This window comes from Macaca fascicularis, chromosome 1, assembly GCF_037993035.2.
Source record: "Macaca fascicularis isolate 582-1 chromosome 1, T2T-MFA8v1.1".
NCBI classification, from domain to species: Eukaryota; Metazoa; Chordata; class Mammalia; order Primates; family Cercopithecidae; genus Macaca; species Macaca fascicularis.
The window spans coordinates 82,475,910-82,498,708 of record NC_088375.1 but is presented as its reverse complement, the minus strand read 5'-3'; the positions used below and the strand labels follow the sequence as shown (position 1 = coordinate 82,498,708).

The window sequence follows — 22,799 nt, the reverse complement described above, 5'->3', positions numbered from 1 at the left end:
CAGCAGGCATATGTCAACTATATGCACGTGACATGCAACCATGCAAACATTTGGGGTAGCCCAAGAGTGGAGAAGACTATCGCTGGGGGATCTAGAATTCCTTTCCTAGTCTAGAAGAATTATACTAGGACTTGTATGATAAAGCCTAAAGTTCTCAAAACCAAATGTGGAATCAACTACTAAGAAGAAACTTCTAAAATGCAGTGGCTCAGGCTCCATGTTGTACCCAACGGACAGACCGCTTCTGTGTAAAGACAATTTTTGGCAGCCGTTTCCTCCAAACATGCAGAAACCCAGAACCGGCAATTGAGGGCTGAGCTATGGCTCTTTGTAAAAACCTCCATGGGCTCCTAAGACAAATGCCCACTCTAATGATCACCTGCAGAAAAGCTCACCCCAACCAGGAGGATATCTATGTACTTAATTAAGATTCTTCTAAAAAGCACTATCCACTTAGGGAAATTTTAAGAGCCAGACATTACAAATTTATTAAAATACTTCAATGGAAAAATAGCAACCACAGTATCAACTCAGAGTACAACCAGAGCATACAGGACATGACCCTGCTGGAACCCTTACCAGACCTGAGCCAAGGTCAGTCAGAAAGCAGGATGGATTATTTCACAGCCCATCAACACCTCACAGTACCAGCAGTCTGCATGCTCAGAGAAAGGTCCATCACCTGGGCTGGTGGAAAGGGCATCGTGGAGAAGCCAGGAACCTGAGTTTGGGTTCTGGCTTTGCTTTTAACTGTGTGATTTTGAACAATCCCTTTATCCCCTATGTCTCAGTGTCCTCATGTGCAAAATTAGCACATTGCATTGCATCAGTATGTCTGAATATGGAACAGGGGTGGGAAACATTTCAGAACTCCTTGGGAAAGTTGCCAAAATACAAAGTACCTGCTAAACAAAAACCAGAGGGTGGCTTGCCCAGGCCAGTTGAGAGCTACCTGACTGGTTACATGTGGCTTGGGGATTGTTTGCATATCACCTGAAGCATCCCTAGCACACTAGGCTCCTCAGGAACCTACAGACAGAATCCTTGGGCTTATCACTAAATCTACTGACTCCTACCTATATCATTCCACAGTACTGGGAAAAAGGGAGCGGGGAGGGAGGAACTATAAATCTCTTTGCAAATACAAACATCTTCCATGCCATAACTTAGGTCCATAAGCCCTAAATATAAAACACAGCTTTGATCTCATAAGTGAGTCCCACCACATATGAGTAGATGCAAAGAATGCAAAGAACACATACAAAGAATCCCACTAGGTTACAAGTGCCTCAAGGATTGCAGGAGGTACTGCTCCAGGTAAGTAGACACTGTTTTGCTCATTGCTGCATTCCAAGCACCTGGATCAGGGCAAGGCACACAGTGGTTACTCAATAAGTATCTATTGAAAGAATGAATGAATGAGTTTACCCATCTTCATATCCTTGGCCCAGTGCTTGCAATAAATGTTAAATGAGCAAATATAAAATGTTTTAAACTTTTCAAAATGCTTTCATAAATCCTTCATTAGCTGATCACAGCAACTCACCCAGTTCTTCATTTAGATAAAGTAGGTTAGCTCCTTCTCTACCCCAGACTGTCTTCCTAGTGTGCTTAAGGGCAAATTATCTCTTCACTAAAGATAAAGCCTGGGAGTATCCAGTGTACAAGAGGGCAGTTCTGAAGCCCAGTCACATGTTTATCCATCACACAGCAGGTCCCAGGACTCAGAATCTCCATCCAGACCATGCTGTCCAAGACCTACTAATTAACTAACTGAATGTATACATATTCAAGAGTGTGTAATACTCTACCTTATAAAAAATTATTTCAGGTGGTTTATCAGAAACACACAAAATAGGGAAAAATAATTGAAAATAAAAATTAGACCCAGTAAGATACAGAGGTAGGACAGAGAGAGATACCAAGACCACAGGGCCCCCGAAGAGCCAAATTCATTGGCTTGAAAATTTGGATCTAAGTTTCCCAGAATCCAGGTGTGGTGGTGCATACCTGTAGTCCTAGCTACTCAAGAGGCTGAGGCAGGAGAATCACTTGATCCCAGGAGTTCAAGGCTGCAGTGAGCTATTATTGCACCACTGCACTCCAGCTTGGGGGACAGAGTGAGACCTTGTCTCTAAAACAAAATTAAAATTAAAAATAAGTTTCCCAGAAGCTGAAGTGGAAAGAGAAATCAGTTACTTAGCTGCCCATGTCCGTAAAGAAAAAGGATACCAGTTCCTCAGGGGAAACAAACTACTCCCCAAACTCATATTTAAAAGTTATTTATTTTCTGTACATATTTTAACTACAATGGAGAATACTGCACCCCCATAGCACACACAGCAATAGGCATTAAACTGTTTGTTGTAGCATCCCTCAATAATGACTAAGAACTGAATACAAAATATGACCCAGCAAAAATATATGATGGAGGAGGCAAGACAAGGCAATGTGGTCCAAATTTTGAATGTGCTTCAGTCATCTTCCATCAATCTATTTCACAACTAGTGAAACCAGTCCAACTGCCCATAGAACTTATGCTGATGGCTTTTTGAATACACATGGAAATGACCCTCCCTTGTCTTACAACTGGAAACTTACATTTGTGTTATCTGAGTTCCTTCCTCAGAAAACTGATCCTCAGGGAAGGAACTGAAACTCACTAGACCACCACATCTAGTGAGATGCCAGATCCCTCACCCATCATGATTGCTTCCATACCTCTCCCTAATTCCCATTTTCCTGCACGTGGTTGCATTCCTTCCCCATTATATAAACTCCCAATTTTAGTTGGCTGAGAGGAATTGATTTAAGGCAATTTCCCATCACTCTGGCTGACATCACCCAAATAAAGCTTTCATCTCTGGCAATAGTCATTGTCTCAGTAATTGGTTTTCTATGCAGCAAGCAACAGAACTAGATCAAACCCCTGGCATTTCAGAAACAGATTTTGGTTCCTTGACCAGAAGGCCTTGTTCATGGCTCTGCAGCCGTGGGCCAGGAGAGTTTCAGAAGCCCTCCTAAGCAGCTGCCTGGCCCTTTTTTGGCTGGAGGTGGATTTCAGTCTCTTTTTGACTCTGTCACTGTGGCCTCTATTGCATTTCTGATTGCCTACGAAGAACAGCCTTTGAAATTTGCCATCTGCATCTGGATAAGTGAGTGTCTTTTGTGGGTACCAAACGAGGGGAATGGCTCAATTTTGGGAATTCCAAAGAAATTTCCATTTGCAGGTTGAACAAGTGTAACCAACAGAGAGGCAAGCCCTCCAACTATTTGTTTGGACACTCTTGGGACTTGTTAGTAATTGTTGGTGTGTATAAACATCTGTGTCTGGACAAGTATGTTTTGTGGGTCCAAACAGTGGCAACTGCTTCTCTCAATTTTGGGAATTCTGAAGAAATTTCCATTTGCAGGTTGAACAAGCCCAACCAAGAGAGGAAAGCACCCCAATTATTTCGATTTGGACACTCTGGGGGCATGATGGGTGCTGCTGCAGTTGGATTGTGTATTGGTGATTGTGTGCATGTTGACATAGCTGTAGGAGGTCGAGGTTCAATCCCACAATGCAGCCTGCTTGGATGCATTCTTTAGGTTGGTATGAATGTAGTTGTGGGCCAAGAGAGCAAGGGAAAGTCTACAGCCATACCCATACCACCCCAACCTGCTGATCTCATCTCATCTTGGAAGGTCTTTGAATCGTAGGGCTGTCTTACAATTGGATTCATTTTACTGTTAAATGGGAAACTGGGTCAGAGTTCCTTTGTATCCAGGCTTGTATGTTGCTCATCTAAAAACGGTCAGGACTCATTAGTATTAAGTTGGTGCAAAAGTAATTGTGGTTTTTGCCACTGCTTTCAGATGGCAAAAACCACAATTATTTTTGCGCCAACCTCATACATGATGTTCTTCTGTGGTGCTGTTTGGCCCCAGTGTTCTTTGGAGTCTGGGTAGGTTTGGTCTTTAAAAATCAAACTGCCATGGAAATTGCTTAACCCAAAATTTTGGCTCACAGCCTTCACTGGATTACCTACCAGGGCAAAATTCAGCCACACGAACATGTTCATAAACCGGTGAGTTTGCACTGCTATCTCATGGCTAGAATTCTAAGGTAAAAGCTACTGGATCTTTGTTTATATGTGTACATATGTGTCTGGTTATCATGTGTTGTCTTTACATGGTACCAAATTGGTTTATAAATAAAAAGGAACTCATAAATTAAGTAAATAAGTCTAAGACTTTTTCAAGTTCAGGTGACTTAAGTAAATTCTAAATAAGCTGGCTTTAAAATTATTGGTAAGATTAAAATAGAAATGTCTTCAGCATTGTCAACATATTTTTTTCTGGGTTTTATATTTGTCTGTGCTAGATATTTTAAAGTGTCAGAGTTTTACAACTATAAACCCAGACAAAACAAAATGACCTTTGTGTGATTTTTTGATAAGTAAGACTAATATCATTAGTTTAATAGAAAGAGCTGAATCTTCTGAGTTATTGGTGAAAATGCCCAAGTATTTAAGGTTCTTGAGTGAGCACTTAATATGCACAGGTTATAAAAATAATTAACAAGGAAATAATGACTAGCTCTGTCTAATATCTCAGCTCTCATACGTAATCTAGATAAACTGCTAAAAAGGAGTGAAATGTAAATGGGATAATTGCTATAGGTGAACTTTCTACGTAATTTAAAATCTTGAAATTATTTTGGATGCTCACTAGATGTATGAGTCATTTCCAATTAAGAAAGGGTTATAATATAGGCAAAACATGTTTTTGTAAAAAATTATGGAATGTTCTTACCTATAAAATGCTAACATCTGATAGACAGTTCAGAATTACTTGCTTCCTAGATTGTCACCCAAATTTAAGGTGAACAAGAATAGGAATTCTAGCTAATATATAATTTTAGGCCACAGCCACCAACACAGCCATGCTGCTGCCCCACCTACCCTGCTTCCCGCCAGTTGCCCACGACCTCTGACCTGTTCCAACAATCTGATAAAACGTGGTGGTTTACTATGAAGTTCTAGACGTGTAGACAAGCCTTACCGGAGGATATTAAAATGACATATTGGAAACTGGCACTGAAGTGGCACCGAGATAAAAATCCTGAGAATAAAGAAGCACCAGAGAAGGCCGGGCGCAGTGGCTCACGCCTGTAATCCCAGCACTTTGGGAGGCCGAGCCGGGCGGATCACAAGGTCAGGAGATCGAGATCATCCTGGCTAACTCAGTGAAACCCCATCTCTACTAAAAATACAAAATAAACTAGCCGGGCAAGGTGGTGGGCGCCTGTAGTCCCAGCTAATCAGGAGGCTGAGGCAGGAGAATGGCGTGAACCCGGGAGGCAGAGCTTGCAGTGAGCCGAGATCGCGCCACTGCACTCCAGCCTGGGTGACAGAGCGAGACTCTGTCTCAAAAAAAAAAAAAAAAAAAAAGAAGCAGCAGAGAAAAAATTCAAACAAGTAGCTGAGACATGTGAGGGTGGTATCAGACGCTAGAAAATAAGACAGTTTAATTTATATTAAACCAGAAGGAGGATTAAATGGTAGAAGAGGCGGCGGAAGTCATTTTGACAGTCATTTGAGTTTGGCATCACATTTCATAACCTAGATGATGTCTTCAGGGAATTTTTTGGTGGAAGGGACCCATTTTCATTCAACTACTTTGAAAACTTATTTGAGGACTTTCTTGGCAATCAAAGGGGTCCCCAAGAGAGCAGAAGCTGAGGGATGGGTTGTTTTTCTCAGCATTCAGATTTCCGTATTTTGGAAGTGGATTTTCTTCTTTTGATACAGGATTTACTTTATTCTGGTCACTAGGTCACGGGGGACTCATTTCATTCTCTTCCACATCATTTGATGGTAGTAGGATAGGTAACTTCAAATGTGTATCAACTTCTTCTGAAATCATTAACAGCAGAAAAATTACTAAAAAAGGATCGTCAAGAACGGTCAAGAAAGAGCAGAAGTTGAAGAAGAGGGCCAGTTAAAGTCCTTAACGATACACGGTGAGGAGCAGCAGCTGCGCTTGGATAACCAGGAATTCAATGCACGCACTTAACGGAAATGTTAAACTATAACAAGCACCATTTAAGGATTAACAAAAACAGCTTTTGAAGATATCCAATAAACTCAACTTTCAGTATAATTGTACCTAAAGTATTTATAAAGAGCTTCTTAGAGCTCCTATTTGTCATAGACTTTTGAGTTTATTGTTGGGACCACAAAATAGGACTTTTTGTTTTAAAAATTGATGTAAATCTCTGTATGCACTTTGCTTTCTTATTAAACATACTCCAAGGTGGTAAGACAAGAGTGTACACTAACACCAGCACGGATCTGCTTTTCCATCATGTCTGGAAATATGAGTCAAGCAGTGTCAGCCTGCTATGACATTAACATTGCCAGGACAAGCCTTCTATAGGAACAATTTCATTTTTTTTTTCAGTGTTTAGTAGTTAAAGATATTAATGCATTAATGGTAATATACTTCTGGCTTAATATAAATTAAAGATGTTTTCTACTTGTGCATAAATGCTGGCAATTTAGTAGGTCTTGACAATTGTTTAAACATGCAATGTTAAGCCTGGGTTTTAAAAAAGTAAAGTTGGTAAGCTGGGTCTTTGTCATTTGCTTTAAAACAAAGAAATGCAAGTGTGTTCAGTGCATTCTTTATTGAAAAAAAAATTGTATGTAAAATGTGCCAAAGAAGATGTATTCTTATTGAGAAAAATAATAACTTTGTTTAATTCAGAAGTTATCTGATATGGTTTGGCTGTGTCCCTACCCAAATCTCATCTTGAATTATACTCCCATAATTCCCATGTGTTGTGGGAGGGACCCAGTGGGAGATCATTGAATTATGGGGGTGATTTCCACCACATTGTTCTCGTGGTATTGAATAAGTCTCATGAGATCTAATTAGTGGTTTCCACTTTTGCCTTTTGTCTTCCTCATTCTCTCTTTGCCTGCTGTCATCTATGTAAGATGTGACTGGCTCCTCCTTGTCTTCCACCATGATTGTAAGGCTTCCCCAGCCATGTGGAACTGTAGGTCCAGTTAAACCTCTTTCCTTTGTACATTGCCGGATCTCAGGTATGTCAGTGTGAAAACAGGTTAATACATTATCTAAAGGTTAAATTATGGACTTGGAAAGGTTATTTATGAAACAAGGTAGAAAGGAACCAGTCAGTAGGGGAGAGAGGTGAAAAAGTTAAGATTGGTCTGCTATGTTAGAAAAAATTTTCCTTAAAATATCAATTGGCTCTTAATAAAATCACAACAGGTTTTGATTTTGATTCTATACTGTTTCTTTTTGAAAACTTCTCACGTTCATGTCTCAGAATGTGTCTTGCTGCTTTCAGCTTTTTTCTCCCCATGAAAAGGCCTGAGATGCTAACTCTCTGCTTCAACTTTTTTGCTAGCTCTTTTAACTTTTTTCCTCTAGTTCTAACTACTGTAGTGGCCTGATGCTGAAATGTTTATCTGTAAGGTCTAGAAAAGCGATGTTTTCTTCCAGTATAACTTGATTCTGTACTCTTGGCTTTTCTTGATTATGTCTGAATTGTTCCATGTAACTGGCAAACTTCTCATGCTGTTCCCCTGCTCAAAGTACTAGTTTCCCGGTTTCTTGTTGCCTTTATAAGGTTCACTCATGACCCTGGACATACTCTTCCCGTGTCTGATTAATTCAAGTACTCTTTTCTCATCAGGTTTGGCTTTCAGGTTATCTAAGTGAGCTTCCCATAAGGAGAAGCAATCACGCTGCAGAAGGTCTTTCTTTGCCTTTTGGTAACTGACCTGAGAAGCAGATTTTACATTTTACTAAGAGAATTTCTATCTCATCATTATTAAGTTTTTGATTAATTAGGAAAATCGAAATTTAAAAGAATTAAGGTTTTTACATCCATGTAACTTTCCGTATTGATTTTAAAGTCCTTGTGCTATTAAGTTACAGGGCATTGACTCCTGGGTCTGAAAAAGGCACCAACTTCTGCTACATCCTAAACACTGACACCTGTCAAAGCCTCGTCTTCAGACCCAGGAGAGGGTGACAAAACAAACTGCTTTCATGAGACACAGGGCCAGAAATTAAAACTATTCAATCCCTCTAGGCCCAGGGACTATAGCAGAAGAGGTGGGCACGTGAGATGACAAGGCCAATTTTGAGGAGTAAAATTAGTTGTCTTTCTAAAAACTAAACATTAATATCAAAAGCACACTGATGCAAGACCAGCATCTGGGCCTCTGTGTCAGAATAAAAAGATTTTCTTGAAGCATTGATCTGCTCTAATAGAAAATTATAAAAGGTTATAAAAGGTTTATGTAAATGTCAAATTGATTAAAATTAGATAAAATTGTTTATAAGGTTTTATTGAACTTAGCTTTAACATTAATAATACACTATATAGAGGTAAATTCGATTTTCTCTTTTGAACAAAATGCATAATATTAATAAGAGATAGTAGAAGATTTCTGTTTACCTTTTGAGTTAGCTGCAGGAAAAAAAAAAAAAAGACAGGAGAGAGAGACAGGTTTGTTGGCCCCACACTGTCTTTGTTGTCTTATTATTTGGGAAAGTGGATTTCCTATCAAAAAGTAAAGGTCAGGGTTAGGGTTTTTTTTTTAATATTTGAACTATCCTTCTGGCTAAATGAATGACTATTCTATAGTGACTGTGACCCTATTTTGTGAAATCAGGTATATTAAACCTTTGATATTTGAAAAATTTTCCAAAAGCAAAATTTCAAGTTTTAAATTCAGTCTTTTTGGCCAGGCACAGGGGCTCACACCTGTAATTCCAGCACTCTGGGAGGCAAAGGCAGGCTGATTGCTTAAGCCCAGTTCAAGACCAGCTGGGCAACATGGCAAAACCTCACCTCCACAAAAAAAATACAAAAATTAGCTGGGCATGGTGACACACACCTGTAGTCCCAGCTACTTGAGAGGCTAAGGTTGGAGGACTGCTTGAGCCAGGGAGATTGAGGTTGCAGTGAGCCATGACTGTGCCACTGCACACCAGCCTGGGCGACAGGGCAAGACCTGATCTCAAAAATAAACAAATAAATAAATAAATTCAGTCTTTTTTACCACAAACTAATTTTTTAGCTATTAGGGTCCCTTGAATTCCAAGACAGACATATTAGGCTTATTTGGTATGTTAAAATTACATACAAAGCATTGTCATATACTAAATGTTTAACTTTCTTTGGGTTATATTTATATAAATGTATTATTATTGTATATTCCAAAATCATGTGAGATTCCCAAATTTCTGATCTTAGTATATGTTATCAGTAATAACTATGATTATCTTAAACTGCTGCATGCCACAGAAATAACCAATCTTCCTTGTCAATTGTGTCTTCAACCATGACTGTCCTAAGACTTTTGTCGTCCACAATTGTTTTACTTTGATTCTTCTCAAAAACCAGTTTATAATCAGCTACAGTCAAAAACTTGCTTCTTTAGGGGAGTTCATGAAAAGGACTCTTGAATGCAGATTTCTGATAACTTTGGAGATTGTGCCACTGGATTAGAGAGAAAACTTCCAGGACTCTTGTTGGAGGGCTGATGAGTTCTTGAGGATTACTGGCCCAATATCAAGCAGAACAGGACTAATTGCATGGACTGAACTAGTAGAGGACTGAAATAACTTTTTATTATGTCTTTTATTCGAAATATTTCTGATTGTTTTGGTTTTGGTTTTCAGAGTCAAGAACACTTTTTCTTTTGAGCTATTTGTAGCCTTTAACAATTGAGTAAAATGAACTCTTATCAATAAAATTTGAAGCATATTTCTCTCTCTCTCTCTCTACCCTATTTCTCCAGAATTTGAAAACTACTTGTAGTGTTCTGACTTTATGGCTTAATATATGCTTTGTATGCAAACCATAGGGGACTGGCTTTATGATGACAGGCATATTAACCTTATTTTTTGGCTTTGGGGTTTTGGCTCTTACATTGATTTAAGGTCTAAGGAGTGTGTGCTCACCTCCATTCCTGTCTGGCCTAGAACGTTTAATTGGCTATAAGTCTTGGCCATAGATGTCCTAATGAAGGACAGGATGGGCCCAGGGCCGGTAGCCATACCACCCTGGCAATGATATGGGACAAAATAAAAGCTTGGCCATCAATGTTGCCTCTGGCATATCGACACCAAAAGAGACCAAAGTAAAAACAAAGTCCTAAGCCCCCCATCAACTGAATGAACCAACTTGTAACCAAGGGGACTCCAGTTGCCAAGAGACAAATCTTGTCTAGGAAAAGGTCTTGCCTCTTGCCCTGCTGAAGATACAAGTAGCTCCCAGAACTGGGCTGGCTCTTAGTCCCTTCGAAATGTATGGAAGACCATTTCTCCAACTCCTGGACTCTAGATCATATATAAAATAATTAAGAAATATATTAACTACTGTATCTGAGCTTGCTTCCAACAAGCTCCAGTTCCCTACAGATGTGCCTCTCCACTCTGAAACTGGAGGATCAAGTCCGGTTGAAGACCTGGAAATCCCACTAGGCTGAAGACCCGCCACAAGCACAATAAGTCAGGCCTTTTGAAACGCTGCTGACCACCCACTCATCTGTCAAGTTAGCCAGTACAGATTGGGTAAAACCAGTCAGTCTCTCTGGGATCCCTCTGGAGTAAACAGTCATGGTCTTGTGAACACAGCCCCCGACCCTACCCCACCCCCCGCCACCCTTACACCCAGCCAAAGATCCTAGATAAGAAATCATAAAGGGAACATGCACTTTTCAGGTCATTGTTCTCCCCCAGAGCCTAGCTTTTTGCATGTGGGATATAATGAACCAGGAAGACGTTTTTGGTAGGCTTAGGATTGTTCTCTTGGATTCCGCAGTGGACCCACTCCATATTCTCTGGTATTTTAAAATTTGGTTTATCTATGCTATTAATCACTTTAGTTCAATGTGGCCTCAAATGTTGGTCAAAAAGCAAAATAAAAGTACACAGATCATAGTCTTCCAATGCGCCAGATGCCAACCAGGTACTTTGAGTATTTCCCATTATAAGTGCAATGCTTTCATTCCTTCTCATGATCCCACAACCACCTTCCTCAGCAGAAAGCATCCAGGATTGATGGTCAGATTCCCCATGATTGAGGAATTGATCAATAGAAAGGGGAGGGGCTGAAACTGCCCCAACTGTTCAATAGAAATGAGGCTTCTGGTTTTTTTAATAAACATGGAAATTGACATTCCCGGGTCTTAAAATGTGAAATTTACATTTGTCTTATCTGAGTTCCTTCCTTAGGAAGCTGACCATCAGACAAGAAGCTGAAACTCACAAAAATCACCACATCCAATGAGATGGCAGTCCCCATGTCCTTCATGTTTGCTTCCATACTATACCTCCCTAATTCATGCTTTCCCATACATAGCTACACTCCTTCCCCACTATACAAATCTCCAATGTTAGTCAGCTGAGACAGATGGGTTTGGAACTGATCTCTCATCTTTCTGATTGATGTCACCCTAATAAAAAGGCTTCTTCCTTGGCAATAACTTATTGTCTCAGTAATTGGCTTTCCATGCAGCGAGCAATGGACCCCTGGGTGTTTTGCTAACACTAGGTGTTTGGAAAGTTGGAGAACAAACAAGTGGAGGTGAGGTTCTCCAGAAAAGGCCTAGACTATAGTGTTCTGTATTGCTCATTAGGAGTGGCTCCCTGTAGCTTGAAGGCCCACTACACTGACAGTGACATTGACAATGACTTGTGAAAACCGAGGAGTCTAACTAGGATTCTCCCTCCTACTTGCATGTCCATTTTCCTTCAGCCCAAAAGTTAACTATGCTGAAAAGCCTCCATTTACCTTTCCAAATCCCTCTTCACCCTTCTCCACCCTGCCTACAGCCCTGGTAGACTCTGAAGAATGCATCATCTGGCCTTCCTTGCCCTCTTGCTTCCCATTACATTAGGCCAACAGGATGCATCAGCTGAAGACACAAGGATCTTATTAGGGCACCTATTGCTCAGTTCCCTTCCCGCTACTGTGGCTTCACAGTGTCTCTACCTCTCCACATGAGGCCCTAGCTCCTTCAGAAGACAGCCTCACCCACTGCAGCTCCCAAGAAGTTCTAGTAACAGCCTCCTCCCCTCACCCCTTCACACCTAGGAGTGGTAACAGCTTCAAGGGTTGCTAGATCCTGGTGCCACATCATCCCTGTTGATTTCTTAACCCTGTACCTCCTCTCTAAATAGTCCCTTCATTAAACTTTCCTCAACTGCCCCCTTTGCATGTGCGATCTATTTTCTAACAGGACCCTAACAGATACATGAGCCAACGAGAGACCTGAAGGTTAGGTCAAGTTGCATTTCCTAAATACTCTGGATATATTCCAGCATGTAAAGGGATGGCCGATCAAAGTTTTCAACATTCTACACCACAGGGATTGGAATTAGTTTGGCCTAGAAAAGTTTCAAAGCAGGTACTACTCATTATTAGTTATTAAGCAGAGGTATTTTTTATTAAAAATCTCGGTAATGCTCCTGTACAGTATCTGGCTTTGAGCAACACAGCTTCTTAATGAATTCTCCAGAATGAATTATTTGCGAAGTATGTCCCTAAGTAACTAAAGGAAGTGACCTGCTGTATGGAGTTATTGTGTATAGCCAATTAAATTCTGCAAGGCATTTGCTGATTCAGTCTTTAGAAATAGGCATCAACGGTGGCTAAAATCAGTGTCTACTGAGGTCACACCTAGTTTATGACCAAAGAAAGGAAGAAAAAGTTGTATATATCTTCTTTATACATACAGAATATCTTCTTTATTAAAGAAACAAAAAAAACCCAACTCTACAGCAAGGAGGCATGCATCTGGGCTATTCAAAAGCAACTTAAAATCTTTTTTTGTTGTTAAGATGGAGTCTTGCTCTGTCACATAGGCTGGAGTGCAGTGGTGTGATCTTGGCTCACTGCAACCTCCACCCACTGAGTTCAAGTGATCTCCTGCCTCAGCCTTCCAAACACCTGGGATTACAGGTGTGCGCCACCACAACTGGCTCATTTTTGTATTTTTAGTAGAGACAGGGTTTCGCCATGTTGGCCAGACTGGTCTCGAACTCCTGACCTCAGGTGATCCACCCACCTTGACCTCCCAAAGTGTTGGGATTACAGACATAAGCCACTGCATCCAGCCAAATCTTTTTTTTTTTTTTTTTTTTTTTTTTTTTTTTTTTTGAGACAGGGTCTCACTCTGTCATCCAGGCTGGAGCACAGAGGCACAATCACAGCTCAATGCAACCTCGACCTCTCAGGCTCATGTGATCCTCTTGCCTCAGCCTCCCAAGTAGCTGGGTGTGGTAGTGCATGCCTGCAGTCCCACCTAATTTTTTTCATTTTTTAGTAGAGACAGGGTTTCACCATATTGCCCAGGCTGGTCTCAAACTCCCAGCTCAAGCAATCAGCCTGCCTCGGCCTACCAAAGTGCCAGGATTACAGGTATGTACCACTATGCCTGGCCTTAAACTCTTTAAAGGAAGACAGGCTAAGGCCCAGCTGCCTTCCTTTGTTCAAAAGGGATATAGGAGGCCATACTGACTCTTGAGGTAGTTTTAAAAAGCAATAATAACTGAGAGTTTATATTGAGTTTGTACAGCTTCACCAGTTCACAGACTGAATACTAAAGAGAGACTGCAAAGTCTTGTATTTTCCTTAATAGATTTCTTCACAGGAGAAGTATGTAAAAAATGATCAATAAAAATACAGAAATACCTGAAACCCCACTGCCCCTCATCTAAAACACCAGACTGAGAAACACAGATTCCAAAATTTAAGGAAGAAAAACATAAAATTTAGATGAAATGTCTAATAAACTACAGCTGCTTTTTTTTGGGGGGGGGGGGCGGAGTTTCCCTCTTGTTGCCCAGGCTGGAGTGCAATGGCGCGATCTTGGCTCACTGCAACCTTTGCCTCCTGGGTTCAAGTGATTCCCCTACCTCAGTCTCCCAAGTAGCTGGGATTACAGGCGTGCGCCACCACACCAGGCTAATTTTGTATTTTTAGTAGAGACGGGGTTTCACCATGTCGGTTAGGCTGGTCTCAAACTCCTAACCTCAAGTGATCCGCCCGCCTCAGCCTCCCAAAGTGCTGGGATTACAGGCATGAGCCACTACAGTCTTTTAATGATGAGGTCCTCCCAGTTTGAAAAATGAGAGCCAAAAAATGGTTGACAAGCAATATGTAGCCTAATCAATAATTTAGTTTAGTTATCAAACCTCAGCTAGTGACACACCTGGGCTGGCACAAAATGTGCCCCCTTCCTCCAGCTGGCCTTCCAGTGGCCTTCCACCAGCTGGGAATTTCCGGTGAGTTGTGCTCCTGCCGCATTCCCAATACCTTCACCCTCTGAACACCTGTGCAGCTAGAGTTGCTGAGACCCTCACATGTGGGCCTAGGCAGAGAGAGGCAGCCCACGTGTGCTGTGCCAACCCTCACCAGAGACAGAAAACAAATTAGCAGCCTGAGCCCCACCAATCTGTGCAACCTGGATTTAGTTTTGCTTCCGTGGGCTTGGTTTCTGGAAGTCCAGAAATGAGCCCTGGCATCTGTGGAGCCCCCTTGCTGTCCTTCCTACTCCTTCTATGTTTATGTGGTATGTGCAGCCAGGCTCCATCCCCAGCCGCCCACCCAGTAGAGGACTAGCTCGCCATATCTGGAACACCTATCGGGGGCCCAACGCTCCACTTAGCTCTTGCCTACCCCCCTCCTAAGGGGCCTTACGTCCCCTCTTCTTACCTCACTCCCTTTCTTCCTACACTAATCAACTGGTTAGAGTCCAGCTGACAGCAAGCTGACTGACTGCTTGGAACGGACACTTCTGCCAACCAAACTTTCAATAGCACTTCCCTACTGCCAGGTCTGAGTCCTGCCTGCTAAACTTATCAAACCTGTTAGCTCTTGTGCACAGACCACTCCGTAGCCTCTTTGGAATGCAGCCAGGTTACACTCCCCGACCTTATGGCCAGTCCCAGTCCAGGAATGTTAAAGTTACCCCAGTCCACCATATAGATCTGCTTGCTCCCACCTGGTCATGCCTCTGGCCAGAGGCAGCACACAGGGAAGAAGGGTCTGGGTGAGGTCACAAGGCCCGTTACCTGCCATCCCTTAAAACCCAGAAATCCCAGGTCAAAATCCCAGGCCAATATTCCTGCTTTGCAAGAATATCCAACAGGTCAATAATGTTATGAAAGTTTCTCACCCTCACTGTTGGCTAGGATGTGTGACAAGGGTGACAAGGACATATCCTTTTATACCTAACAGATTGGAAAAAGTTTTGTGATAAGTTACTGTTGAGGAAGCAGGGGAAAAGGAGCCCCCAGCCATGGCTGGTGAAAATGTGAACTGATAAAGTCTTTGGAAAGTAATCTAATAATATATATTATTAATGAAAATACATATATCCTTCACTTGGCAATTCACTGAGGATTTACCCCATTGAAATAGACACCACTAGGTAAGAACATATGCCCAGGTACTGTCTGAGATCACAAAAAACTAGAAACACATAAAGTCCAATCAATGAAAGCATGATTGAATAAACAGTGACACATCTAAATCTGGAATATTACGCAGCTCTGAGTTAGACCTTTACCAATTAACTCAGAGGGACTCCCTGAGCCGTTATTCAGTGAGAAAAGCAAGATGCAGAGGTGCAAAACCAAAATCAAGACACACTCTAAAAAGCATTAGTGTTTATGTAAGATTACATGAACACAAAGAAACAAACGAGGGATATACACCAGGCTGCTAATACCAGCAACCCTGAGGATGAAGGGGACGGTGGTTGGAGGAAAGAGTTAAGCAATGACAGCAACAAAAACTACAACTTTTTTAAAGTGATGATAAAGAAAACCAGAATGTGTGATGTAATCCCATATTGATTATGTAAAATTACGCATGTGCGCCCGTAGAAAGACACATGAAAGTACAGTTACCAGAACACTAACAGAGGTTACCACTACGTAGTTTCCTTAGTCCTGTACTGTTTGCATTTTCACAAGTGATTTTTTCCCCTATAATCAGGAAAATACTCCCCACACTATTTTGCCATTGTTTTCTTTTTCATTTCCCTGCTTTTCTAACTCTATGGTTACTACAAACTCTCTACTTCTCACTAAATTAACCATCATAGAAACAGCTGCCCACTGCACTGGGCTGGATGTTCACTGGGGCTCGGGTGTGTGTGTGTGTGTGTGTGTGTGTGTGTGTGTGTGTGTGTGTCCGTGTCCCTCTTTCCGTCTCTGACTTTCACTCCAGCCCACCATCTACTGGAAACTGAGCCTCCCCTTAACCAGGCTTGTGAGGAGCTTTGCCTGAATTCCAGCAGCAACAACAGGGGCTCACAGAGAGCCAAGGAGCCTTCTCCCCTGTCATCCTCTCAGGAGCTGGGTTCTGATGAATCTTTCCTGATTTGTACTCCCAGAAAGAGAGTTTGTAAAGCCTCTAAATCCTCATGCACACAGAAAGCCATTTATGAACAGCATGCCAATTTGCTAAAACAACTTTTGTTGTTGCGGATATTTAAATTGGAGCAGTCCTTCACTCCACTGCCCACCCCTCCGCCCCCACCAAGTTTTGCCAACACAACAGCCCCAAAGTCCCAGAGCCAAGAACAGAACTAAACACAAGGTCAGCCAGGTCAGGGGCTGCTATCCTGTGTGAGAGAACAGAGCCAGGCACTTGGCTCTGGTGTTTATTTGCACATTCTTTTACATAAATTTGCATGTTGGCCTCCATAAGCTTTACTCCAAGTATCAATATTTAAAATCAAATTGGTTCATTTGTGCAACCTCCAGGAAGAATGTACTCACCCCTCCTGCTTGATCGAGTCCAGAGAAACTTCTATCCCGGGGAAAAATGCTACTTAGGCAGAGTGCCCTGGCCCCATACTCCTCAGTCTTCACAGTGGAGATTCCATCCTCAGCCTGCAATAGGTTATTCAGTCTCCTAAGCCAACCCTGAAGATGCTCCCCAGCCTCAAAAGCTAGTTAAGGGTGTGGCCAGTGTGGCCAGAGGCCTGCTGTTGGAGAATCAGTCACTGTTACCACCCTTAGGCCGCGTGTAATGCAGAACTTCAGCTCCTGCACTTGACACACAACACTTCGCACCTGAGGAAGAGCATTTTTGTAGATAATTGTGCATAACACCTACCACCCTTGAAGGCAGAAACCACAGCTTGCTATTTCAAAATTCCTGCTATTTCAAAGACCTCTAAGATTCTGTTAAGAACAATTTAGTGCAGTTGTCTTTCTGCCTGGCTGTTTAAGCCTGCACGCATTCTCCTCGATTTGGATTTACAATAGAGAGATTATACAAGCAGTGAAGGGCAAGCTAGACACAAAGCAATAAAATCAGCCCTCACAGGTGTGAATACTGCCCAGGTAGACCCTGCATTTGGTGGACTTGCCCAGGCAGACTCTGCATTTGGTGAACTGGACTGGAGAATGGATCATTTTGCAATGTACAGAGGAGGAACCGCTGGATTTCTTTGCTTGGGCAAAGTTTTCCCCAAGTTTCTAGCTATCCAAATGAAGCCAAGTAGATTTCAAAAATCACTGTAGACAGCCCTACTTGGGGCTTAGAGTTAAATATGGGATTCATAATTCATCTAATAAATTAAACTGAGCACCTATTGCATAACAGGCTCTGTGCTGGAAATTAGGTGTATTAGTTCCTACTGCTGCTACAATAAATTATGACAAATTTAGTAATTTAAAGCAACACAGTTTATTATCCTACAGTTCTAGAGGCCAGAAGTCCAAAATGGGTCTTGGAGAGCTAAAATCAAGGTGTCAGCAGGGCTTACTTCCTTCTGGAAGCCCTAGGGGAGGAGCTGTTTCCTTGCCTTTTCCAGCTCTCAGAGACCACCGGCACTTCCTGACCTCTGCTTCTGATGTCACATCTCTTCCTCTGTCTCTCCTGCCTCCCTCTGTCACCTATAAAGACCTCCGTGATTACACTGGCCATACCCAGATAATCCAGGATAATCTCCCCATCCTGAGACCCTTGACTTAATCACCTTATATGGCAGAAGGGACTTCGCAGATGTAATAGTTACAGGTTCTAAGGATTAGGACATGAACATCTTTGGGGGTCCCTCAGTCTGCCTAGTGCAACTGGTGAGCTTCACAAATAAGGAAAGAGCCACCACTGATGGGCTGGCTGAAGAAGCCAGGGATTGAGAGAGGAAGAAATTCTAGGAACAAATGGTGGTAGATTCTTCACAACTCAGGATAAATCATACCTTCTGGGTCTTCTATTTCCCTCACTGCTAAAGGGGGTTTTGTAGTGGTAGTTGGAGCTCATGCTTGTAGCAGGGCTGAGAACCTCCTTGCTCTTGTCCCAACAGGAAGGAACAGCTACAATCTGACTGCAGAACCAGACTAGATCTTGCTTACTAAATGGGCAGGGTCACTGTGCACCAAGATATTCATAAGGCCTTACAGGCTGCTCCTTATGTCTACGCCATCTTCAGAAGCATCATTGGGGGAAGTAATTGGGCCAAAATCAGTATTCCAATATCCTTCTCTAATATCGCCTCAATATGCAAACTCCCCAAGCCCAAAAAGTGTAGTTTGCTCCTAAATGACTCTGAAGAATGAAGACTACCTATTACAGTACCTGATATGAAACATTTAATGTATGAGTAAATGAGTGGAAAATATTCTCCTTTTGTGCTCTTTTCTTTGGTAAACTCATCCCTTCCCACAGGTCCCATTACCATTTTTTTTCTTTTTTTCTTTTCTTTTCTGAGACGGAGTCTGGCTCTGTCACCCAGGCTGGAGTGCCGTGGCATGATCTTGGCTCACTGCAACCTATGCCTACCAGGTTCTAGCGTTTCTCCTGCCTCAGCCTCCTGAGTAGCTGGGATTACAGGCACCTGCCACCACACCCAGCTAATTTTTGTATTTTAATAGAGACAGGGTTCCGCCAGGCTGGTCTCAAACTCCTGACCTCAGGTGATCCGCCTGCCTCAGGGTCTTGGTAAGAATCCCAAAGTGTTGGAATTACAGGCGTGAGCCACTGCGCCAGCCGCCCACTACGTTTTCTAGCCTGCTTCACTCCTACCTGGACACGGCTGGTTCTCCACCCTCTCCCCAGCTCCAGATCCAGTTTCCATCCCAGGTTCCTCCAGAACCTCAACATGCCCAAAACAGAATTCATGAGTATACGTCTCCAAAAATTCCTGCCCAAACTCTACTCTAAGGTAGAACAGTTTCAAAGCCTGGCTGAGTTTTAACTCTGTTCTCACCCACCTGCCACTATCTATCCAGCCACCTGGCCCACCCAGCCCCTGTGCCTACAGGCTCCTTACGCCGATTTGGGAACCACAGCTGCTGCCCTTCCCTCCCCTCTGCCCTGCTAGCTCCAAGCCCGCCTTCTCTTCTCCCCTGTGCTGCCCAGCCACACATCCTTGGCTCTGTCCCAGCCTCTGTCCTCTCCAGAAGCAGGGTTAACACATTCTCCCAAGTTTCCAGGCTTCACTTTCTCCACAGGGCCCTAACCCAGTTCACAGCTTTGGTTCTCATCACGAACATTTGGTCTCAGGTAAGAATCTCCTGCCACAGCCTTGGCCACACAGACCCCAGTCCCTGGCAGTGACTGCTGTCCCAGCTTCTGCCCAGTCGCCACCCTGACACACAGGCCCAGGCAGGGGATTGGTCAGACACTCTTGTTCCACCTCCATGGACAAGCAAGCCAGACTACTTAAGGGTTTTCCACAAGATACTCTATTTGGTCTGAGGAAGAAATTTTTTATCAGAGGAATTCAAGCCCCCTTTAACTATCAAGCCCAGAGAGGCACTGAAATGTGACTGTAGGATGGGTACAGTGGCTCACGCCTAGAATTACAGCACTTTGGGAGGCCGAGGCAAATAGATCACTTGAGGCCAGGAGTTCAAGACCAGCCTGGCCAACATCGTAAAACCCCGTCTCTACTAAAAATACAGAAGTGAGCTGGATGTGGTGACGGGCACCTGTAACCCCAGCCACTCAGTAGGCTGAAGCAGGAGAATCACTTGAACCCAGGAGGTGGAGGTTGCACCACTGCACCCCGGCCTGCGTGACAGAGTAAGATCCTGTCTCAAAAAAAAAAAAAAAAGTGACGGGGCCATGTGTGACAGCAGCCATGTCTCATTCCCCTCTTGAGCTAAATCATTTCCTCTTGAGGCCACGTGCTATATGGGTTCTAGGCTAACTGACACCAGATTGTCATAAAATGTCACACACTGGACACCAGCACTCATACTCTATAGTTCACCAGTGTAGGGCCAATCACTAACAAATGTTATTTCTGTAAATCGGTGAGAACTCCTGTCAAACAACTTCGTATCGGCCCAGGCTTGTCCCCTTTTGCCTTTAAAACCCTGCTTGTAATAGGCTGGACATGGTGGCTCATGCTTGTAATCCCAGGACTCTAGGACGCCGAGGCAGGAGGGTTGCTTGAGTTCAGGAGCTGGAGACCAGCCTGGGTAACAGAGCAAGACCCTGTCTCTACAAAAAATACAAAAATTAGCTGGGCGTGGAGGCACAGCCCTGTAGTCCCATCTACTTGGGAGGTTAAGGTAGGAGGATTGCTGAAGTCCAGGAGGTCGAGGCTGCAGTGAGCCATGACTGTGCTACTGCACTCCAGCCTGGAAGACAGAGTGAGACACCGTCTCAAAACAAAAACAAACAAACAACATGCTTGTAACAAAGGCCAAAAGGAGCACTCCCCAAGGCAACTTGGAAGTGTGTCCCGGGCAGCTGTCCTCAGCCTTGGCTCAGATAAACTGTATTAACATTGCCTCAGTTCTTTCTTTAGGTTGGCAGAACTAATCCCTCTTTCTCTTCATCTGTCAAAATGCTCTTAGGTCCATATAAGTGCCACTTCTCTGTGATGTCCCCAATCAAACGTGACCTTGAACTGAGCCTCTACCGCAAACCTCTGCTGTCTTATGTTAGAGTTACTATCTTAGACCATGAGACCCTGAGGACTGGGCCTTTATATAACTCTTTATATCCCATATAATTATGTGCTTGCTGTGACTGATCAATGGGTGCTCAATAAGTATGAATGTAATTAAACGCAACTGGATTCCCTAAAGGGCTACCTAGCACAATGCCCAAAATAGCCTGCATACTGTCAAGGGGAAGAGATGATCCGATCTATAAATTAAACATGGCCCATGCTTCTCTACTGCATCTCCTCACTGATTCCTGTCCTTTGGCCATTTTGGTCCTTATTAATTCCCTTGGAGCAAGATGGCCAGAGAAAGAGAATGTACTAGAACATAAATTCCTCCATGTTGTGGGGTGGGGAGTGGCAGTAGGGAGTGGTGGACATGACCGGAGCTTGGATGTGCTTTTCTTTAGGTTTCTAGGCTCCAACAGATGTGAACATCCACTGGTCACAATGAGTGCTGCACCTGCTGCCACAGCACAGCCTCCCAGGCTGAGCCTGCTCTGCATATTACCCCGAATTGGACCAGGGCCTAAAACTTACCACTCACCATATTTTGGAAATAAGCACATCAGGAGCACAGAGGGAGTGTCACCACGTGACGGGAGCTGCGCAGCCCTGCCTTCAGAGCGTGGAAACGCTCGGCACCGCTGGCTCAGCATCTTCCACAGCACGCTCTGTAACAGGCATGCAATCCAGTACAACGCCGAACAAAGGCCCAGGGGAAAGGAGGCCAAGCCAGGTCTCTCTGCCACTTCTTTGCGGATTGCCCTTCAAGAGGTGAGTGTACCACCTCTTGGGGGCTGAGTCTCCTCTGCAGCACCAAGCAATGGCCAGACATCAAACAGGGCAAGACCCAAGAAAGTAACATAGGAGAGAGGGGGCCGAGCAGGGCTGTGGGGAGGTAGTGGGAGGAGAGAGAACAGATCAAACATGGTGGGGAGAGGCACAAGGTAAGCATACAGTTTTTGCTTGGTAGAGACCTCACTCCCTCCTGTGTATTTCTGCATCTTTAAAACTGAAATAAAAGATGCCGAGCACTCATAGAGAAAGTGAGCAGAGTTTCACACTGTTTGCTGCTCCCAGTGGTGAGGCAGCCTCCATTGCCTTCCACAACCATCCTCACCCAGGGTCTGAAATGCTTCCACTGTCCCTAGTTGGCCACACAGAGATCTCAGCCACTACCTGCACGGGGTCTGTCAGCAGTACAAAAGCCTCTGTCCTTCTCCAGTGCCCCCAGCTCAGAGGTGCATGCACTTGGCTGCTTATGCTTAAGCAAGTTTCCAGCACTGGCATTTGCCTGAGCCTCTCTGGGTATCTCAGAAGACATTTGAACTTGGAGGAGTCCTCAGCGCCATCGCTGTGCAAAACCTCAGCCCTCTAGTGGCAATGGTTGAGCATTACAGCTTGGTGGAAGAAAAAAATTGGCATACAGCGGTCAGGTATCTGTGGGATAAAGGACAGTCATCTGCTTGAGGCAGGAGAAATTTAAAAATGGATGAAAACAAAGCTAAAGGTATAAGGGTCATAGGGATGCTTCTTTGTTCCCTTGAATTGTAGAATTTGTTTAATTCAACAAATACATCCTGCTGCAGGCCAGGCAGAATGCTAGAGCCAGACATCGCCTCGGACATCACTTGGTCCAGTCCAACCCCACACTCCCCAATATCCTGTAGTCTAGCTCCATAGCTGCCACCTTGTATGGGGAATCATCCACTAGAGATCTTTACAGCCCTTTCCACACATTCGGTCACCAAGCGCGCGTTGAATGTGCAGGCCCTGCTAAGGTGCTGGAGCAATGGCTACAAACAAGCCCCACTCAGGCCCTGCCTTCATGACGCT

The 22,799-nt window shown here is 43.5% G+C and overlaps 1 protein-coding gene and 1 pseudogene across 11 annotated transcripts in view; one reads left to right on the top strand and one right to left on the bottom strand.

The window, feature by feature from the left end:
- The window catches only part of CNIH3 (cornichon family AMPA receptor auxiliary protein 3), a 373,524-nt gene that overhangs the window by 128,060 nt on the left and 222,665 nt on the right, over positions 1 to 22,799 (bottom strand). The window lies entirely within an intron of this gene.
- On the top strand, positions 558 to 6,100 carry LOC102116549 (dnaJ homolog subfamily B member 6-like; annotated as a pseudogene).